We start from the raw sequence: 19,077 nt of genomic DNA, 5'->3' as shown, positions 1-19,077 counted from the left end.
GAACAGTGGGGATACAGAGGAAAGGAGATTTTTTCAGAGTAAGGTTTGCAGCAGTCAGCCACTGTGAGCATGGGTGGCAATTAGAAGAGGAATTTACTCAAATATGGAAAAGAATTTTGGTGTGTTTCTAAGTGGACTGACCTGGCAGGCCCGTGGAGAGTGTGGCTGGTGAGGAATACTGCAAAGTATATAGACTTCTCTTTCAAGGAATTTTTCTCTTAAGAAACACATTCGTTTGTAACTGTAAGAACTGGAGAAGAGGTATGAACAAGGGCAAAAGTGTCACTCCCTACACACAATGTTGAAAATGAACTACACAACTCGTGTGAAGAGGGAAAATCTGGGAGAGAGGGAAGGAGTGACATTGTCCAAAAAGAAATGTACTCACTAGTTGACTTATATACCGATAACCCTTCTATACATCACCTTTATGATAATAAAAAATTAAAGAATTAAGAAAAGTATATTTTTCTTACTTTTTTTCAAATGTAAGATTTCACATATTTATTATTCAGTGTGCCCATCCTTAAAACAACCAAAGAAAAATCAGTTTAAAAAATGCCCAACTGTCAGTCCAGGCAGCAGCAATATTTCAGCTTAAATGGTTCAGGGTGGAGCATAATAAATATGTGGGTATCTGGTGCAATTCTTCACCAGCCCAGCCTGGTTCTCCTCCAGTGTCTTCTCTTAGAGTTGTACCTGATTTTGGTACCAGTTTTCATCTGAATCCTCTGGGGAAGGGGTGATTTTGCTTTTGTTTCTTGGCCAGAAACCGCTTGATTCTGAAAGTCTTGTAAGAAGACATGGTGAGAAGCCCAAGCTGCCACTATAACCACGATGGTGAACAAAAGCTGAAGAGGATATATTTTCCTTTTTTCAAAAGGGTAAGTATATACAGTTATGTGTGGTTAGGGTTGGTTTGGGTCTTTGGGTTCACAGACAGATACATTTAAGGAGTGCATGCAGAGTTTCAAAAAGCTTTGTCGGGTTTTTTTGTTTTTGTTTTTGTTTTTTTGCCAGTCCTGGGCTTGAGCTCAGGGACTGAACTCTGTCCTTGGACTTTTTCAAGGCTAGAGCTCTACTACTTGAGCCTCAGCACCACTTCTGGCTTTTTTCTATGTATGTGGTACTGAGGAATCGAATCTGGGCCTTCGTTAATGCTAGGCAAGCACTCTACCACTAAGCCAAACTCCCCGGCAAGGTTTGTCTTTTTTTGCCAAAGAAAAGGAGACAGAAAGTGCAAGCAAGAAGGAAAGGGGAAGAGAAAGGTTCAAGTTAGTGTCTGAGGGGAATTGTAAAACAAGTCAATAAAATAAATAATAATATTGGCAGAACAGCTTTGCAGAGGCCAAACTTAACAACCACTGTTGCTACTTGTGATGCTTGGGTTTGCTTTTGTGTTTCAAATAGATTTTTGTAGATTGCCACTTTTTTTTGTTGTTTTGGGGCTTAAACTCTGGGCCTGAGCACCCTCCCTAAGCTCTTCAGCTCAAGGCTAGCACTCTACCACTTGAACCACTTTTAGTTGTCTGGTGGTTAATTGGAGATGAGTCTTATGGACTTTCCTGCCTCAGCTGGCTTTGAACCTTGATCTTTAGATCTCAGCCTCCTGAGCAGCTAGGATTAGAGTCATGAGCCACTGGCGCCCACCAATTGCCACATTTAATTGAATATTTTAAAAGGCATCTTGAATAGCTTTTTAGAAGTATGTAATTTATTAAAGACAATGACTTTAATAACTTTCCAGGTATGATATTTTGCATGTCTGTCTGTCTTATGTGTTCTTCCTCTTGCTTTGTTAGGTGCTTCCTTTTTTCTTTACTTACTTTTTTAGATTATTTAATCAAAAATAGTTTTTAAAAATATTGAAGTGATGCTGTGGCTCACGTGGTAGAGTGCTAGCCTTGAGCTAAAGAGCGCAGGGACAACGCCTTGGCCCAGAGTTCAAGCCCTACAACTGACAAAAAACATATTGATTGATTCCTTGATTCGTTTTTCTAAGACTCCTAAGAGACAGGTGGTTCTAGCCCTAAATAATTTTATTAATTACATGACTAGCTAAAACACATACTATCTAGCTAAAATTATGAATATATATTTTGAAGTGTTAAAACTGCAAGCCAATTTTTATATAATCTCCAGGTTTCCTTCCAAGAGTGTTCCCAACTACATTTGGGAACAATTCACAACTGCAAAATGAGAGAGGAGGAAATGAATGCCTTCTTTTCTTGCTTTTTTTTTCTTCAATTAAAAAAATAAAACATCAAAAACATCCTAAATACCAATCTGTGCAAGACAAGTCTAAGAAGTACAGGATCAGGGGAAGAAACAAAGCATAAGCAGACGCCTTCCTGGGTTGAAACACAGACTACTTCTTGGGCAAATTCAAATTTCAATTTGTATGTCCTAGTAAGAGATAGTTTGAGTTTCACAAAGTTCTTTTTTCTTATTTCTCCGTACTGGGCCTGTGCTTATTAAGAAAGTCCTCTAACACATTGGAGAAACTTTTGAGGTCACTGACTATGATAGTGATAAAGCAAACGCTAAGAGCCTCAAAGGAAGGTTCAATACTGGGGGAGGCAGGACTAGACAGTGATCGTGAGGAAGTGCTGAAGTTAGAAAGACACAGAGAAGGGATGAAAGGTAACTGCAGCCCTAAGAAAGTCAAAGGTTAAGTCAAGAACCTTGTGGGACCAAGATTGAAGGGATCTGTTTGGCCAAGCTGTGATCTACCATTGCATTCCATACCCAGGACCATACCTTAGACCTGTCTGTGGAGTAAAGTGAACATATCTGGAGTAATATAATTGTAGGTTAAGTTGTATTTAGGAAAATAAATGTGATTTCTCTGTATGGGAAGGATTAGAAAAAGGAAGCAACTAGAGATGGTAGAGGCAACTTAAGAAGAGATTGTCTAGAAAAGAATGAGTAGGAAGTGGCATTGTGGCTCAAGTCATAGAGCTCTGACCTTGAGCTGTAGAGCTCAGGGACAACACCCAGGCCCAGAGTTCAAGCCCGGACCAACAACAACAACAGAAAAGAATAAATAGTTTAGGTAGTATCGCTATTGCTATTTCTCTGAGGCTAAACATAATGTTAAAAAGCATTGTAACATTATGACCAAAAATAAAATTTAAGGAATGAATAAGGATTGGTGTTTGACACCCTCATCCGACTTCTCCCTGGGTTTAGCAATTCCCTGTGAATCTATCCCCATTCCTCTCAGCCTCCCCTTCTCCTTCCCTGTTGTATGCATGGAAATTGGTGTTTATTATCAATCAACAGCCAGCAAAGGGAGATCCTCCTTTAGCAAATGTTGAAGAAGCTAGCAGGGCTTGTTGGTACTGATAATTTCCAGTCTCTCTGGTCCAGATGGAACCTCCCTGAAACTATTTTCTTTATCAAAGTCTTCTACGTGGGTGGTGCTGTTTTATTGAACCCTATCTCTGTTCAAATAATCTCTGTAGTATAAAACAATTGACTGCCAGTTGTATGTTCAGATGCTAGGCCTGCTGAATAAGGTGACAAACACAGGAACAGCTGGCACTCACTCACTAGACTGAAGTAGTCCCATCTAAGTCAATGTGGAACATTTTTGGGGGCCCTTGAGTCCAGGTTGTGATGTGAACTTTTTAAACTTTTTTTGTCTATGAGAATTTATCTCTACACCCTGGCTTAGGGTGTCACTCAAAGTCCCTAAAAATGGGGAGCAGAGAATTTTCTTTTTAAGGCTTTTGTTCATCTTGTTAACAATCAGAAAGAAGACAGATTCTGGTTTGCTATTGCTGGCTGCTAGAGCCAGGCATCTTAGTCTTTTTCCCTTTATTATATTTCTAACAAAGTTCTCAGATGGTGGCAGATGACCGTGTCCTAAACAAATTACTTAAGACTAAGACAGAATATTCAGGAAATCATACAACATCCCATGAGCATTAACTAGAAAAGTTCATGACACAATGTTAGATATTTTCAACATGTTTTTAAGTTTTGTGTTTACGTCATCCTTTTCTAAATGTAGAATCGGTTTGGAATTTGGGAGGAAAAAAGAAAGCTAAATACATAGTTTATTATGGCTGCCTTTGAAAGAAATGAAAAACAACCATCGTAATTGATTTGGGGGGACGGAGCTACAAAGTATTTAAGTCTCTTAACGAAATTTTATCCATTTTGAAACTTCTAGTTCAAATCTGTTATTTTTTATAGAGTTCCCTGCAACCTGGCTCTAGTGGTTCACACCTATAATCCTAGCTACTCAGCAAGCTGAGATCTGAGTATCACTGTTTGAAGCCAGCCCAGGCAGGAAAATCTGGGAGACTCTCATCTCCTATTAACCACCGGTTAATTTGGCGCTATGGCTCAAAGTGGTAGAGCACTAACCTTGCACAAAAGAGTTGAGGGACAGTGCCCAGGCCCTGAGTTCAAGCCCCACAAATGAGAAAACAAAAACAGAAACAAAAGAGTTCCCTGCGTTAGCACAGCTCATATTAATGTCCTCTTTGAATTACTGTAGTATTGTAGTCACTACTATAAGTTCCTGTATGTGTGTGGTGATACTGCAGAGATGTGCCTCTGGTCATGTAAAATAATGCTTTCTGAAATGAACTCCAGAAAATGGAAACAGGATTTTTTTCTTTGCTGTTGTTTCTTTTCTCTTTGTCATATTTGTTCATTTACCTGTCTTTGAGAGGGCAAGAGAGCCACAGAAATGGAGGGATAAAGGGTGGATACTATGTTGAAAATGAACTGTGGGTGAAGATGGCAGGAAAAAACAGAGAGAGAGCAAGGGAAAGGTAACACTGTGCAAAAGAGATCTGACTTACAAAACTATTACCCCTCTGCACATCACTTTTATAATAACAATAAAACATACCTCCAGTATGTTTATAGAGACTAAGAGAACGCATCAGCTTCCTGTTGAGACCCAATACAAAATGAAAATTTTCATCAAGGACACAGCCATTTGTCCTTACAGGTGGTGGTTTAAAAGATTAATAGCAGGCCAGTTTTCTATACTGTGAGGGTGATTCTGAACTTGGAAACATGAACAGGATAGCAGATGGCTATCTTGTGTTGCTTAATTAAAAATAGAATTATTATAGATTGTTATTATTTTCTTTTAAATTGGGAGGTGTGTGTGTGTGTGTGTGTGTGTGTGTGTGTGTGTGTGTGTGTACCAATGTTCACTTCTAAAAGAACAGAGAGGCTGGGTATGGCCTCACAGATGGGTGGTCTTGGAACAGGACCTAGTGTGGAGTTTGAAGACTTATCCTTGACTGTCTGCATAAATGCCCTGCTGTAATTCTATTCTGAATTTTGGGACCAACACAAACCTTTGAGTATGTGTTAAAGCCTTTGCCATTTTCCCAATGAATAAAATATGATTTACACCCTTGACAGATGCCTACATTCTGCTGGGGATAGATGCATGGAGAACTAGAAATCCAGAATCAAGTAGCAGGAAAACTCCAGTTTGTCCATGGAGTTGTCTTTTGAATTTGCGTTGGTGGGTTGAGAGACACAGAGGCCAGTTTCACACTGTTAGGCTTCTGTCCTGCTAGCTTCTGTGGACAGAGGATGTGAACTTCCTGGAGGCAGAAGTCCTCTAGGATGACCTGCCAGCTTGGTTTGTGTGGGGCTGGTAGGAAGGGGCATGAGTAATAATGGTACCCCATGGTGGTGACTGTTGGGGGAGAGTAAACACAGAGCTCTGGAGCTATGAAGAGGCTCCCAACAGGAGTACTGGTGGCCTGGATTTTTTTTTTTCCAGCACCACAATGCCCAGGACACACTACCACACACCAGTGCTCTGACAGTCCAAGAGGAGTCCAATTCCAGAAAGAGGGGGAAGTGTTTTCTTAAAGAGAAAGCTTCCTAATGCTCCATCTTGAAGAGAGAAGTAGACAGTGTCCCTGATGGTAGGAAGCAGAATGAGAAATTGGGACATGCATTATGCATATTTTGCTTTCCTCTCCCTCAGTGTCTGGAAATGGACAAATTTATTGCCAGATTTTAAGCTTTCATCCTACTCTTTAATGCCCTTTAAATGATTCCCTAATTCTTGACCAGCAACTCCTTACATCTGTTGTACATTTGTGTGATGATACACTGGAGAAACGAACAACAGAGCTGATCCTGGGGTGTAGTTTTCTTTGCTACCCCTTGGTGAAGCCAGCAGCAAAGTCTGGATGAGTCAAGTTAGGGAGGAGCAAACAATAGGAGGAGACAGCCTACCTCATGTCTCTGCACAGAGCCAATGGAGGAAGGAACACTTGATAAGGAAAGAGATGAGAATGCTGAAAGGCTAGTGGCAAAGCATTCCCATTCTCTCCCACACAGGCTGTCTTCTGGGGAGGAAGTCTGTGATTCCAGATGGAAGAATCCAAGCTTGAGTTACCACATCCAAGTCATTGGGTCTGAGGACCATCAAGTCTTGATCTGATTAGAGAAATAATTCACTGACGAACACAAAGGAGACAACACCTGCAGGTTTATTAACACAAAGCAAAGTAAACACAGAGCAGCAGATGGAAGGGTGGATAGTCTCAAGGAAGTTTAGATTGCCCTGAGGGTCTCAGGACTTTATACTTTTACTGGTCTGGGTATATGGAGTGGGTCAATGCTGGAAAACTAGGTTAATGTGTCATTAATTTCTGGAGACTTGGCTATGTGTCATCACTTCCTCCCACACATCAGGTAGGGAGTTTTTGGCCTTGGGTGATCAGATTGGGACTGTCATTATTGTGTGCTGCTGGGGCTACAAAGTCCACAAAGGCTTTGGTGTATGTCATATCATTCCAATAATGTCAGCAGTCCAAGCGTGATTCCTTATCAACAGATAAGCCATCATCCTCAGCCTTCAGACTTCCTGTCTCCATAACTACCATATAAACAGGTTGGCAGAGGTATTCCACTTGGCTCACCAAATTTTCATAGGACATCTAAACCACTAATTTAGTCAACCTCTACTGTCATGATAAATCATTTTCAACTGAACAGTATTCTTTTGCTCCATCATAATGTCTTGGTCCAGTTACTCTGGTCCTTTCAATGATTTTTCAAGAATTTTGAGTCATAAAAATGTAGGGCATTTTTGTTTCCTATAAAAATTGTTATGTAAACAGTGGGTAGAGAATTATGTCCCTAGTATGTGAATAATAAGCCTTGATCAAGGAGAAATGATAGCTTATCTTCTCCAGCATCAGAAAATAAGCTCTTATAGGAACAAAGAAACTGGATTCCCAAGGCATATTAGTACTTTACCCTCTATAGACTGAAAACAGCCAACAACTTCCACAAGGCAGTAAAAACAAAAGACGCCTTAATGTCGCGGACGCCTTAATGTCGCGTGGCTTTGTAGTGGCCAGTTAGAAACAGCTTCACTCCTGCTGCCAGTGCTCCAGCACCTGTTCCTGGGCTTTCCACTGTGCCTGGAGTCCCAGTGGCCTTTGGTCCATGTAGAAATGCATATAACATTGTCCATGAAACCAAACTTTAAGCAGGAGTGGAGGGTTCATGGCTCTCCATTCATATGGTAGCTGCACCCTCATATTTCCTCCCCCATGGTTCACACCAGTCTTCCCCAGATAGCTTTGTTCCAATGTTTATGGCAAAGCATCATAATCAGCACTTTCCTATCAAGGTCAAATAGACATGGTTTGGTTTTTTCCCATTTGCAATGTTGGAATTAATGATGAAGTAACACTCATCTCTGTATATGCAAAGAGTGGAGCCAATGGTGTTTCAAGTGATTTTCTTTGTTGTTATTGTTTGTCAATGGTAGGGCTTGAACTTGGGGCCTGGATGTTGTCCCTGAGCTCTTTAGCTTAAGGCTACTGCCCTACCCCTTGAGCCACAGCCCCACTTCCAGTGTTCTAGTGATTAATCGGAGATAAGAGTCTCTCTCGTTCTTTAGTTCCGGGCTGGCTTTGAAATGTGATTCAGCCTCCTGAGTAGCTAGGATTACAGGCGTGAGCCACCTTGCCTAGCAAACCTAGCCACACTCTTGTCATAAGAGTGCACTTTTGCTTTGTTTTCATGCTATGTTCAACTCTCTTCTGTTCCATCCTTGAATTTTTTCCCTCATGGCACCAAGAACTTTCTGGATCAGATCACCTGAATCTGGCAACAGACTTCATAGCAGATCAAGCCTGTCTTCCTGCATGAAATGCATGTGGTCATTATCTTAAATCCCATATATACTCATAAGGTAGCAGAAAGTCCAGGTGATACCTCCTTCTTGTACATGGCTAGCTCCCTCACTAGCTCTCTAGTCTTTATCCCCCCAAATACAAATCTATCTAAACATCAAACTAAGCAGATACCAAATGAAGAGGGAAACAAGTTTTTCTAAAAGTTATCATCAGAGGGATGGAGATGTAGCTCTGAGGTAGAGCAAAGAAAGGCTTAGCATCTACCAGGCGGAACAGTTTGATCCCCCACAACCCCGCCACCAAAATAGATAAATAAAATATAATAATATACTTTAAGTCTGATCATTCATTTTCAGAGTCTCGTGTTTTGGCATTCTGTACATACAATTATCACTGAACCCATTGTGTTTTCACTTGTATGCTTCCCTCACTAGATGCTGAATTGTGTAAGACAGGAGTGTGTCATAGCTGTTTTTCGCTCAGTGGCACTGGATGTGTGCTAAAGAAATGATCGTCTGACATGGATGCTCCCCTCACTGGCTGAATGAAGTAAGCGAAGATAGATTCAATCTCCCCAGACCTCTTTCTCAAGAACACTTCCTCTGCTCCCATCTTTCTCCCTGTCTCAGAGACATGGCTAGCTTCTAGAGAAAGGGAAATAAATAGCTAAATGTGCTACTTTGGGGACCATCTGAGGCAAATTTGACTTAAGCTACACAGAGTTAGGCTCAGGGACATTCTGGTGAAGATGTGTAGCAAGATTTGTCCCATTTTTCAGGGAGGCTGTGTTCGTGCCAACTTACGTCTTCGGCTACTGTGGGAGGTGTCTGTAATGTTCTCTATCCTTTCCTGCTCTCTTGAAGTTGGCTCTGGTCATATGATTTACTTGTCAATGAATTGTGATAATGAAAATGTTAATATGTGATTTTGTTCCACATATTTATCCTAGGTCATGATTACCTGATCCCAGTCACTTATAGAAGGCTGAATGAGTGAGCTAGAGATTTGGATAAAGATACTGTGCATCAACTCCTCCTAGTCATTTAATTTAATTGTAACAAAACTCTGAGCACCTTGACTGGGTTTGGAACCATATAATTCAAATCCCATGCACCTCCCTCCTGCTCAATCACTACACGGACCACATTTTGCCATAGTGTTTATTGCTTTGAGTCACACAGACTTAGCATTACCATTTGAAGATAACATTTGCCAAGGCCCTAGAATACAAGACATGAATCAGTAATCTACCCTACAATTTTTGTAATTGGGAGAGAACACCCAAGGTTCAGAACAGGTCTGCAGGTAGACTGGCAAGACTTCTTGGCCACCTTGTTGGGACAGGGCCGAGTTGAATATTCAAGGGTGTCTCTAAGAATTATAGCTTCCTAACTCCTAAAGATAAGTATGTCAGTTCTTCAACTTGGCACATTAGATTATTGGAGGGGACTCAATGATGCTAATAAAACCTTGGGTTGAAATTTAGTAATTTAGCCTGAACCGCTGACCAAGTTTATGCCAGTGAAATAGTTTATGCCTGGTTCATAGTTGTTGGCAACATCTAGCACTAAAATCATAATAAATTTAATAACTGATCTTGTGAGACAGCTTGAAGAAAGAGCAAAGAAAATTAGCCCATGGAGCAGGCAGCAAGAGACAGTCTCTTGAGGCTAGGGATGAGCAGTGGAAGGGATGGGGCGGGGTGGGGAGGAAGTATTCCTGGTATAGGCTTCCATCAAGCTAGGACTGTTCACAGCTCAAAGAGAGGGCTTTTCTCAGCATCATGTATTCTACCCAGCTCTGGTAAGGATCTAGGAATAGTGAAATGGAACCACAGTGTCTGGATGTGAGAAGAGACAAGACTGATGTAGTTTCAGAAGTGCTGAAGAAGAATGACTCTATGCTTCAGCATGGATCTAGACGTCATTATCCACTGCCATTCTTACTTTTTCCATTTAACTTAATGTTTTCAAATTTGATTTTAGTTTCAGGATGTTAGATCCTGTTTCCTGTCCTCTTCCCAGGTCAGGATCCTTGTCAGGGAGATCAAGCGGATGACATGGCAATCCCCACAGAGGTATGCTTTTCTGTCCTCCCTTCCAAATCTCTTCGTGGCCCTAGACTAGCCTCATGGTCAGAGTGGGTGGCTCTACAGGCTGGAAAGATCACTAATCTGTGAAGCCTCTTCTCATTCCTGGGTAATGATAATAGTGCTGCTTTGGAAATAGTCATTGCAAAATCTTGATCTGCCACTGTTAAATTCAAGTATCAACTGTGGGAAAAATAAAGAAAAATCATTTACACAGCCCAAGGCTTCTCTTGTGATGCAAGACTAGTTTGGAAAGGAACTGCATAAAACTGTGAATGAGTTTATTGGTAGTGCTGCTCTGTCTGCAGGCGGGTGTTCTAGCTCTCTTCCCTACTACCCTTACTTGGAAATATCCTCTCTGTGCCAAAGGAAACCTAGAGGCAGATGAAAAAGAAAAGAAGGGAAGTCACTTACATTGGGATGGCTTTGTTTAGTTAATTTGATTGGCAGGACATCTGGGGTCCCCGCCCCACCACCCATACCATTTTCTCTTTTCTTCATTCTATTGTACCATTTGCCAGGTTTCTGAAATCACTTTATTTTTGATAGACAGTATTCTCACACACCCAAGGATTAGTATTCCCAAACAGGAAAATTCTTCCAGGAATCATGATTCTACTGAAATGGCCACCGCCTGAGGCAGATCTCTGGCAATGCAAATCTTAGGAGGTTTCAAATGCAGGCAGATGCAGAATTAGAGTGGTTTCTCCAACAGGGGCTCTATCATCAGAAGCTGAAAACCTGAGGCTGCCTAGATGAATGTCATACAGGCAAAAGAAAACAGAGAGAGGAGCTGTGCAGAGCCTAATGGCTCTAGACAGAGGGGATAGATGACTGAAGGGTAGGTCAGAGTCACTGAAAAAAAAAAAACAAAAGAATGATCTTGGGTCATTGCTCAGTGGCTAGCAGTTCTGAAACCTAACAATGCTTAGAGTCTAGGAAGTTCTCGTTTGCCTGCTCACATTCTCTTTCTGCTGGCTGAAATGAAGAGTTTTCCTGATAGTAGAGAAGACAGGATTGGGGGAAAAGTCCATGAATCTCACTCCAGGTGCTATTTGGGCATTGTTTTACCTGGGTTTTGCCTTCTCCATTCACTATACAATTGCTGTACTTAGGAAGGAATAATTAGTGTGGGTATAACTTATTATCTATAAGATTTTATATATACCTTTTTCAGGAATATACAATCATAATTGCCACACTAAAAGGAGCTTGGAAATCATTTAAAGATGATGTCATTACCAAATTTATTGTTATTATTATTGTTGTTATTATTATTATTATTATTATTGCCAGTCCTGGGCTTGAGTTAAGGGCCTGGGCACTGTCCTTGGACTTTTCTCAAGGTTAGAGCTCTAACACTTGATCCTCAGCACCACTTCTGGCTTTTTTCTGTGTATGTGGTACTAAGGAATCAAACCCAGGTCTTCATGCATGGTAGGCAAGCACTCTACTACTAGTCCCAACTCCTGGCTCCATTACCAATTTTTTTTTTGCTAGAATACATTTGTTGTGCACTGAGACCTTTCTCCAGCTGTACACAATGTATCTAGATCCACTGCATTCCCACCACCCATATCCATTCCCTTTTCTTATAAACATTTTCAATATGGAAATTAACTACCTCTCTCTCACTCATTCTTATTTACCCTCCTTGTTAGCCAGTCCCTCTCACGCTGGCCCACATTTTACTTCCCAGCTATTCTTTTTTTAAGTTGTATTAGTTACAGCAAAAAGTTTCACTATGATATTCTAGACATGCATATTATATATTTTGCACAGAATAACACTCTTCTTATTGTCTTTCTTCCCTCACCCCCACCATCTCTTACTGACCAATAGTGCTCACTGGGGTTTTGTTACATATATGTGCACTGTATTTTACAATTATTTACCCTCCTCTTTCTTCCTCTCTTATTTTTGTCTTCCTACAATGTCACAGAATCATGCTATAGATGGATATACATGAATATGTATGTATACATGTGTTCGTACATGTCCACAAATATGTATTTTAATGTGTGGCTTACACATACGAGTGAAAATGTAAGATATGGCTATTTTTGAGCTTGATTTATCTCACTCAACACAGGATGTTCTCCCTTCCATTCATTTTTGCACAAATGAAATGATTTTTGTTCATGGTTTGGTAATATCCCATGGCATATAGGCACCATATCTTCTATCCATTCATTTTTTGTTGGATACCTAGGCTGAGTTGCTTATTGTAAATAGGGGGATAATTAACATGAATAGGCAGGTATCTCCTTGCTTACTGATTTTACACTACCTGTAGATGTAAGTCCAAACAATCATAGTGCCATGGGATCATAAGGTAGGTCTACCTTTAATTTTTTAAAGATTTGTTGAAATTTGGATCAATTTCCATAATGGTTGCACTCCTGATTTTTGACAACAGTGTCTTGCCAACATTGTTTGTTTTCTTGACTGAGGTGAGATGTTGTTTTCTGACTGAGGTGAGATGAAATCTTCATGTTATGACTTATATTTTCTTTATGACTAACAATGTTGAATATTTTCATGTATCTAATCACCATTTGTATTTCTTCTTATAGGAAGAAATCTGTTAAGTCTATTAAACCTCACTTGCTTACTTACTAATTGGATTATCTGCTGTTCATTCTTTTGAGTTCTTTCTATGTTCAGAATAATTAATCTATTACCAGTCAGATAGCTGGCAATGATTTTCTTCTATTCCATGCATTGTTTCTTGGGTTTAAAATTTTTACCTTTACTGTACAAAACCTTTTTTGTCACTGACAAATATTGACATTCACCATTTCTTGCTCTTGTTTTCTGGGCAATTGGAATCTTAGTCAAAAAATAACTATCTGTGCTTAAATTTCCTAGGGTTTTCCCAGTATTTTCCCAGGCTTTAGTTTTAGATCTTACTTTGAGGTTTTTGGTCTATTTGAAGCTGACTTTTGCAAAGGAGAGAGACAGGTCAAGTTTATTGCTTGCAAGTTTTCCCAACACCATTCATTGAAGAGGCTGTCTTTTCTCTAGTTTATATTGTTGAATCCTGAGTTGAAAATTAGATGTCTATCGCTGTGTGGTTTTACTCCTGGGTCTTATAATCTGTGGCATTGGATTTGGAGTCTGTTTTTTTTATGTCAGTACCAAGCTGAATTTTTGTTACTATGGCTCTACGGTGTAATTTGAAATCTGGTATTGTGATAACTGCAGAATTGTTCTTTTGGCTCAAAATTGCTTTTACTATTCAGGGTCTTTTATACTTCCACATAAACTTCTAGATCAATTTTTCTATTTATGTGAAGAGTGACATGGAATGTGTGATAGATACATTGCACTGAATCTGTAGATTGTTGCAGTACAAGCATTTTCAGTGATATGGATTAGCCTGGGAGGTCCTTTCCATCTTCTGATTATTGTATTCATGTTTTAAACAAACTACCAAACTGTTTTAAAAAGTAGCACCATACCCAATGCTATGGACATGGTATTGGAAATATAAACACAACTACATAGACATAAAAACCTATGACTCTATAGATATGTTTTATTTCATAAATTAATATGTATCTATGATATATAAACCGTTAGCCTAATTTTGATTATGTTCTAAAAACTAAGTGCCAGTGATTGTATGTAGAGACTCCCTTCTTGAACACTTGTTTGTTAAACATGTCATTTGAAATATGATGTAAAAATCAATGTTAATAAATTCTTTAATAAAAAATAAAATAAAAAGTAGCACCATTTCATATTCTTATCTGTGATCTAGCTTCTCTGTATCCTCACCAGCATTTATTGTCATTACTGTTTATATTTTAGCCTATATAAAGCTGCATGACAATGGTATGATTTGAATTTACCTTTTTAAATTCGTAATTATACTGAACATCTTTTTATTCCTGTGCTTGTTTGCCATTTCCATATCTTCTTCAGTGAGTGATCTCTTCTGACCTTTTGCCTATTTTGTAATGAGCTGTGTACTGACATGTACTTATTGGAATATGGAAATAACCTGAGCAGTTCAAATTTCCCTTCCTTCTTGTGAAATTGGTGTTGAAATGTTTAAATAACCTCAGTTGAAAAAGGAAGAATGATTGGTGAATGTGTGCATGTGTGCGTGTATAAACATGTACACACATTTGTTTACAAATACAGCAAGTATCATCTTACTTCATAATGTTCAGAGACAAATGGATAAATTTCTTTATCACTTGTAAATTACATGAGTGTTCACCCACCTAGGCTGATGGGAAATTAAAATTCAGCCAGTTGTGCCTGATACTTGGCAGTGTGAATGTCTTGGATCTTATTAATGCTCTGGCATGGCTGGGGGTATCGCTCTAAACAACAGTTGTGGGTCCACATTATTTTCCATTGTAGTCCCAACCTGGGCAACTAAACTGCTAATTCTTTATCCTCAGAGTAGGGGAGCCATGGGGGAAGCATCTGGCCTCCCTGCTTCTTACAGCCTTAAGGCTCACAGCCTCACAGCTCTTGCCACATTCTCACAATGTATGAGGCTTTCTGCAATGAGGGTCAAGGTTCTAGAATGGATTCATCCAATATGGTAGCTACTAGCTATGTGTGCTACTGCATTTCATTTTAACTAATTTCTAATTTGAAAATCACAGACAATATCAGGCAGGGACATGGTCACAAATGCATTCATAGTCTCTTTTTCTCATTTGATCCACTCACAGTTAGAGAAAATCTTTCTTCTTGTATTGACGTTCCAAAACACTTCTTATTTCTCCTTGGGAACATCTTCTACCATCTCTATGATGCTATTTTGATAAAACAACAGCAACGAAACACTGGAAGAGCCTCCAATCTAACATATAGTTCAGTTTGGAGAAGCACTTAAGTGTTGAGGGCTTGGCTATTTCCTTGAAATTGAGAAGGAAAGGGTGCAGAGAAAACGAACACAAGTTAATACCTCAAGACATTATCACACCAGTAATGCAATCTAGTTTCAGGTTAGAAGCCAGCTGATGTTACACCACTGTTACAACCCTTCCATCAAGAGATGTAACCTAGCATGAACATACATAGTGTTCCATGGCTTACCAAACACTAGTACTGCCAAACATGCTGGTACATGGCTATAACTTAGCACATGAAGAAACTAAGATTAAGAGAAGTTCGCAAAAGTTGAGAAATTGATTGCCTGACTTTGATGAGACTTGAGCCTGCATTACAAACAGCTTGCTGGGCTCATAGGGTAAGTAGAGTAGGATTTATAAATACAGCCTAGTTCTCAACTGAAGAGATTGAGATACTTTGTCTCTTGATCATGCTTTTTCTTTTACCCCAATACGATACTGGGGCATGAACTCAAGGCCTCCTTCTCCTCCTGCTTGGCTTTTTCACTCAAGTCTGGCACTCTACTTCTTGAGCCAAATATACATACATGTTTGACTTTTTGTTGGTAAGAATCTCTGGATTTCCCCCACCCTGGGGTCTAGAGACCCTCTCCAGTTCTTGTTCTGAACGTGGCTTGGATTCTGCAGCCCAAAGTCTTGGACTTTGCCCACACATTACCCAGGGGGTTTCGGTGGAGCTTGCTGTCTGTTATTTTCTGAGTCCCCTTTGGTGATATTCTTCCTAGCGTTTTCTGTGTCCCTCTTTTTATTGATATCTGGGATGAGTTTCTGGAGATGATATATTTAAAAATAATAACTTAAGGAGGAGAAAAAGGACAGTCTGAATGAGGAAACTGCCTTTCTGTCTCCTGTTGCTTTCTTTTATTTGCCTGGAATGGTATTTCTAAGCTACCTTTACTCGCAAATATTTCACCCAAATACAGAAACTTCACTCTGATAGACATTACTTAATAAAAGAAAGGAGAAGGGATGGGTGGGAACGGTGGAAGGGAGAGGTGGGGAGCAGGTAGGAATCTGGACTGGTTGGTACAAAGCCTGAGGTGGGTGTCAGATGCTGCCCCAGCACTTGTGAAATGGATGCTTTGGTTAGCAGAGATGTTTATCACTGCAGCCTCTGTAAACCTTCAATCTGCTTGCACTGACCTTACTGTTGGTAGGCAACCATTCTTAACATTAGCTCTGGGGCCAAGACAGAGAGATAATGGACCATGACAGAGGAGCAATTAGAGTAGAATCTTTCACAGTTTTTTTTTTCTCTTGGGTCCTAGGATATTTAAATTCTAGGCCTTATTAGCAACTACATATGTCATGAGCATCAGAAAACAAAATAAAACCAATGACAACAACAAAAAAAGACAGTGTCCATTTCAAGGCTGCAAGAAATGGTGTAGCTGATCTCCGCAGTCCATAGTTCTCTCTTCATTCTTTAGGGTCATGGGAGCTCTAGTCAGAGGCCATCTCTATTGCAGTTTTTACCAAGGGCAAATGCTGAGTGGCTGCAGGAAGCAATCTATAATGGTGCTTTTCAATTAATCAGCAACATTCCTGCTCCAACATCCTTCAGCTCATATACTTCATTCCGTAGATTAGAACATCTAATCCACAGCTCTGGACAGAGAGCTTCTTCTCTTTCTTATTGCATCCCCACCTTAAAACTCTCATCTCATGCTAAAGATTCTTGGATCGCTAAATGACTAGCCAATTGCTAAGTAGCCTGAAACATGGAGATGGATTCTAGTAGCCATTTTTCTAGGAGGCTCAGTCCCTAAAAATCCTGATAGAGCTAATAAAATTTTATTAGCAAAAGAAGTAATTTTCCTACAAGAAAAGTTGTTTCACTATTGACATTCCACTGACCTAATTAAGACCATGGAAGGAGGGGTAGCCACCACTGACCATTATGGTTTCAAAAGCAGAGGGATATTGCATACACAGAGAGACACCGAATAGGATTGGAGAAAGCTTACAACTGGAATTTGCCCTTCTGTCATCATATCTTGACCCAGAAATGGAAAGCTCTGGAAACAAAATATGAGCCTCCCTCTGATAAAATCAGCATTCTTATCTAAGGTTGTTTTGTGAAGTTTTATTAGGGTCAGAAGCCTCAGAGCTAAAGTTCTAGACATTTAAAGGTTTAGGGTAAGATTTATGGCACAGATCAGTGAGAGCCGATTTCTAGCTATGGTGAGAGAAAGAGCTGCATGTAGAATGTAAGTCCCTTTCTTTCTAAGAATTCAAGATTAAGGAAAAATGATGATAAAGATTCAACAGACACTAAAAATAGAATCAGTTGAATATCTGCTACTCTGTACCAGACCCTGTCTTACCTGCTACCTTGATTTTTTATAACAACCACCCTAAGAAGGTGACATCATTAATCCCCTCGTACAGATGGGGCACTGAGGATCAGAATAATAGGACACCAGTAAGTATGGACTACTAAGTACTCTGTGGGCTATAGCCATCCTGTCTGGATTTGTGTGGAGACAGTAGAAATGGAGTTTGGTGGCTTTGGGACTGTAGTCCTGAGGGGTTGAGTGGGTTCCAGCCTGAGTTGGTGGGTTCAAGGTTGGTCCAGCAGCAATGATCTCTGTTCTGAAACTCACCTGAAAATAGGAAGGAGTTGGTCTCACATCACGATGTTTAATAGATGAGCGGCACAAAACAGGATCCAGAAGGGTCTCTGTCTAGTTCTAGCTACAGATAAAACTTACTTTGTCAAATGCAAATATTTTTAAATAAAGATCACAATTGTTTTTATCTGTAATTCTAAAACCAAGCAATGTTCATTTCCTCTCCCTCCCCCTGAAAAAAAAAAAAAAAGAACAAAGTGTTCCCATGAGCTGATTAGAAGAGATTGGCTTTATTGACTGGAAAAAAGCTGAAAAGGAAAGCAGAAGCAAAAATAAAAAAGTAGATTGGTCATTTTAATATTCCTTTTCATCTAAGACAAGGACAGGGAGATGAAAGGACATAAACCTCACCGATTTCTGACCTAAGGATAAAAGGAAGAGGGAACTTCATTGTGACCATTGAAACTAGCCTGTTTGGAAAATGATGCACTACGCTAACAAACTATGATAAACAAATTTCTCATGTGGTTTAAAAAATATATATTTAATAACAACCTAATTGTTCAGAAAAATAAGGGAATCATCAAGTCATGATCTACTTACATGGATTGTAATAACACATCTTGATTGGCAAAACATTGAAGTGAGGGGAAATGTACATCTAATAAATGCAAAAACAGCAAGGCACCTTCTCAGATAAGGTGCCTGTGGTTTAACCAAGTCCTTGTTGCTGAAACGCAGATGAAATGGAAATGTCGAGATTCTTTTCCTGCTCTGGGACAACCTAGTGGGAACCAAGTGTAGGTGAGGGAGCTTCTCAGCACCCCTCTTTCCTCCACTATCAAATCACAGCAAACTGAAGTGCATCTCTGAGTTGCGGGTTTAATACCCTCATTTCTTTAAACACAAACGAACTGTCTGCATTTGGAGATCTATAAGCTGAGGCCTAGAATGAAAGTGAACAACTTCACCAAAACCTCCTAAGAAACTCAGTGATGAAACAGAACACATCGACAGTGCTCCGTTCCCAAGTGTGGCCTTTATCACTCTGGAGCTTCTCTGCCTATGTGCTTTAGCACAGCGCCTTTCCACAGAGAATTCCTCACCCTGACAATGCCTTTCCATTCAGCTCCATAAAAGCCCCACAGAACAGAGCTACATGGAGCTCTGAGCAAATAAATCTGTTCCTTGCTTGGCTCCTCAGAAAAATAACAAACAGCGTAAATGTGATGTACCTCTTCTTCACTTTCCATACTTCCAGTGCTAGTGTTCTCCTGGTTGGTCAGTGGCTTAGTGAGGATGGCCTATGTCTAGCTAAAGGGACTGTGGAGAAGGGAGAGGAAATAGATAATATGGTTGCCATTGGCAGAAACAGAAGGCACAAG

Source organism: Megascapheus bottae, chromosome 4 (assembly GCF_031878675.1).
Source record: "Megascapheus bottae isolate mThoBot1 chromosome 4, mThoBot2.hap1, whole genome shotgun sequence".
NCBI classification, from domain to species: Eukaryota; Metazoa; Chordata; class Mammalia; order Rodentia; family Geomyidae; genus Megascapheus; species Megascapheus bottae.
This window is presented reverse-complemented; position numbering follows the sequence as displayed.